Source organism: Oreochromis niloticus, unplaced genomic scaffold, assembly GCF_001858045.2.
Source record: "Oreochromis niloticus isolate F11D_XX unplaced genomic scaffold, O_niloticus_UMD_NMBU tig00000768_pilon, whole genome shotgun sequence".
Classification (NCBI taxonomy): domain Eukaryota; kingdom Metazoa; phylum Chordata; class Actinopteri; order Cichliformes; family Cichlidae; genus Oreochromis; species Oreochromis niloticus.
The window spans coordinates 81151-85710 of record NW_020327243.1 but is presented as its reverse complement, the minus strand read 5'-3'; positions in this window follow the sequence as shown (position 1 = coordinate 85710).

Here is a 4560-nt window from a genome sequence, read left to right as displayed (position 1 = left end):
AAAATACTTTTCTCACCGAGAAAAAGATTGAATGTCACAGCTCAAAGTCTGACTTTTCCCACTAAAATAAAACGTGTGAGTGATACGTATCAGGCACGCTGTCCATCTCAGCTCAACTTCCCTCTGATGCATCAGTTTTGTCAAGTGCTATAAATAAATAAATAGATCAAATGAAGTAGCAACATAAAGTGTCCTGAGATCTCAGTGTTCAAAAACTGAATCCTTTTAGAGGTGAATCATTGTATCTGCAGCCTCCGAGGAAACCGGTGACTTCACTTCACTTGTAATGAAGCACATATTTCTACCAACTGATGGTTCCTGGATCACATATGTACAAAATTCAATAAAAGTCAAATTCTGCTAATTGTTGTCTGTTGTCTCCATCTTACATCTATGCAGTTCTTATTGGCCAAAACAAAGATACATTTGAGTGCAAAGGAACCATGGAAAGTGTCTCACATGGTGTGTTAGCTGAAACTTTGACAACAGCTTTGTGCATCTACAAAACAAAATCAGTGATCAAAGCCTCATGGAGCTCTGTTAGCCACCAAACACAGGCTCTATATACAGAGAAACTCACCCTGCTCCATGCAGACAGATGCAGTGAACCATCAGTAGCATTACGGTGCATTCACGGTACATGGGGAAACTCACTGCTCTACAAAAAGTAACATTTAAAATAAAATACCATAGCAATAAAATAACCAGAGATTACACTCTCCCTCTCTAAACAGCATGAGTCCCGTCATGCATCGGTGACCAACGTGGACGTGGTGGAGTAACAGTTTTGGAGAATGCAACAGCTGAGGTTTGAGAAAAGGAGCTAATAGCCAAGGTTAGCGGCTCTCCTAATTCATCATAAGGAAACTTTTCAGGTGGATATCAGAGCACCTCGACCTTACTGGCTGTGGTGCAGTGAGATCTGAGTCAGTCTTGGTAGGAGTCAAGTCAGGTTCATCAATCACAACATGGTCTGAAGACCAAGCACCTGAGTGAACATAGTCAACACGACTTGTACTGGAGACTTCAGGTGTGTCAGGTTGGTGGGTTTAAACCAGGTCAGGACATTTCTAGTATAACAGTGTCAGAGAAGTTCTGACGAGCTGTTGGGGTTCCTGTTAGACTCTCTTGATAAACCTCAGAGCCTGACGTCTACAAACCAACTGTACATTTTTACATGTGGGGTCAAAAACAGAGCTGATCGAGGATTTCAGTGATGGCTCCAAATATCTAACCTACACTTTTACATAGCAGCTGCTCCATCTGTCAGTAATTTCATAACTTTTCATAACCTGCTGTTTCTCACTGACTGCCAGCTGTAGCTGAGCAGGATATCATTGCATTTTAATCCTCCTCGCTGTCTTTAACCCGAGTTCCTTCTGATTTGTTTCTTGGTTCAAAGAGAGTCTTCTGCCTCAGGGCCCCACCTCCTCCTCCACCTACTGCTGTGGACATTTACAAAACGTCAATCCAAGAAAAATTGTCTGGTTTGTAATAGAAAGTCATTTTTATTAGAGTCTACAGCAGGAACCAACCTGAACCTTGTTATGAACTGAATCAGTGCTGGACTGTAGAAATGCTGTTTCAGTGGCTGCTGCAGGAACTAACATGGACACGTGTTCAGCAGCTTTCCAGCTCTAATATAGGAAACACAAGATCTGCAGCAGAGTTTCATTTGGAACACACCTGTTCTTTGTGATGCATCAACATTAACAACACAGTGTTAAGAAATGCAGCTTGAATCAGATCATACATCAGACTGACCACATTTGTAATTTCATCAAAGCTGCTATTAACATATTCAACAATACTTACAATATCTTAAACATTTTTTCTTTTTAAAATAATCTGTTTGTATGTTTATTAAATATAAACTGTGCAGCATTTCATTGATGAAGGCCAAGAAAACACAGTTCCAGGAGAAATGTATTTAAGCTTGAAATTTAGCTGGACTCAGCATTTGAGCCGACTGGTTGTCTTAATTTCATTTGTGTTTTTGAGTTTTCAATGTTCAGAGCTTTGAGTTTGTGTAATTACACAATATTACAACAGGGGACCATAAATGTTGAGTTTTACTGAACTGAAAGTGACTCTGCTGTAGCTTTTATACTATGTCAACTTATTCACATGGGAGACATGAGTGAAAACTTCAAGTTACTAAATAATGTTACATTTCATTATTAAACCGTTTACTTTATTTCAGTCTTAGATGTCAAATACAATCAAACTTTTGGAGGTCTGATGAGCTCAAATGTTTAAGATCATCAGTTTAAAAAACCATGAAGCAGTGGGTGGCTTAAGGTTTTTATGGTTTGCCTTTGAGGGCGTGGGAATCAGAGGTGTTTATAATGATGTTGGCTGTTTTCCAGAGAACAATCTTCCAGGGAAGTTTAAACTAGAAAAACTAGTCCCTGCCTGCAGCAGAGTTTCAGTTTGCAGCATTCCTGATCTTTGTGGAGCGGCAACAGCATGTTGTTAAACAGAGCTGTGTAAAGACTGACTCACCTCACCAGGCTCTCTTTCATTCACATCATACAGAACATTCACTTCATTACAAGCTGTGTTGGTCAAGTTACTGGAAATAAGTACTCAGTTACTAATTACTGATTACTTCTCCAAGGAAGTAATCCCATGTCTTTACTGATGACCTATTTTCAAAAGTAATTGGTTACTTTACTCTTTAAAAAAACATGACTTGAATATGTAATAAAGTAGAAAGTAGACCTTTCAGCCCGAGACTTTGATTTTTTCTGCATAATCCATCATATAGAAATGGATCAAATTAAAAGCCTTTCTTTTAATTGTTTTGTTTTTAATCTTTTTAGTTCATGCATCAAGAAAAAATTAAGTTATATTATAACTGTTTTTGACTTGATGAGATGTGTTTAACATTTAAACCTATTTCCTGCATATTCCAGCACATGAAATAAAATCATGTTTTGTGTTTCCACTCCAGAGTGGGGCGGGTGGGGGTCTGCCAACAGCAGTGTTGCTGTTTTGCTCCATACTGACACCTGCTGGACATTAAATATCATTGCAGGCAACTTACTTGAGACTAGGGATGGGTACCGGTGTCCGGGGGCCATGACATAAACGGTAGTAACCAGACCGAAAAGCAGCGCACATTTCTGTGCTTTATTTCGGTGCTTTATTTTGGTGCTTTTTTTTTTCTGAGCCAATTCTAGCCAATCATTTTATGTTTCCGAGGATAGTAGGTGGGCCCAGGTATGTACATTCTTTTAGAGCAGAGCTACAGATTAAAAATGCTGAAGGTGAAGCGGTCAAAGTCTGGCTGTACTTCACAGCAAAAGATGCAAACTCAGCAACCTGCAACAAGTGCTTTAAGCTGATACTGTGATACTGTCAAAGGAGGTAACACCTCGAATCTGATGAAACACCTGGAGATGCAGAGCGCTTTTTTAAAGCCGAGAAATGCACCGTATTTGATAGCTTGCTGCGAGACCTCACACTGAGCACATCTACTGCGGGTGTGGTGCCTGTTATCAGACCTGGAGTTAGCAACAACCCCCCAAAAACCCGAAGAGTAGAGTCCTGGCCCCTAGCCCTGCCAGTGTAGCAGAAATGATGACGATGATGATGGCAGCAGCAGCCGTTCTTCTCTGCGTGAGTAGCTTAATGTTGTTCGTGTGTAATTTACGTTGAGTAGGCTAACCACATTATTACATTAATGCATGTAAGGTGAACTAGCAAACACCGTCGTAGTTACATGCGGCTGCCTTCTTGTTTGATGGCAGATACTCCCTTCACCCTGGCCAAAAAGGCTAAAATGACCAAAGTATAAGTGGAAAACAGTTAAACATGAGAGGTTTTTGGACACAGTTTGTGTTTTTTCCATTGTTTAAGCATTGCTTCCAGCCAAGAATGATACCATATATGCCCTATAGCTGAAGAAAAGGCTTACGTTGTTATCTTTTTACACAAAAATAACAGCTGAACATGAGAGGTTTTTGGACCAATTTTGTGTTCTTCATTCTTTAAGCACCGGTTTGAGCACCGTTTAAGCACCGGCACCGTTTCAAAAGTACCGGTTTAGCACCGGTATCGGATAAAACCTAAACGATACCCATCCCTACTTGAGACTCAACAGACACCTAGTCATACTTGTTTACACTGTAAGGTACAGTGGAACCCTGACTTACCAAATTAATTCATTCCTGAGGGTCTTTCGTAAGTCGAAAATTTCCATAAGTCGAAACACCCATTGCACGATTTGAGTGATGCTGAATGAAAGGCTATAGGTTAACAACAATACTCTAACTAGAACAACAACACGTCGTTCAAGTGGAACAGCGGTGCGCAAGTACGGAAGCCAAGGGGTTGTCTCTGAAAACTTTTAGAGCACTTTTGCAAATATGTGATGTCTTCAGGGGCGGATCAAGAAGGTTGGCATGGGGTGGCAAGTGCCACCCTAAAATGATCTCTTGCCACCCCAAGTGCCACCCCAGTTTTGCATATGACAGTGTTGTTTATTAAAATAAGATAGCATTAACAGTTTGAGCGTAGTTACAGTCAACAGTGAATATAAATGATAAAACTGAA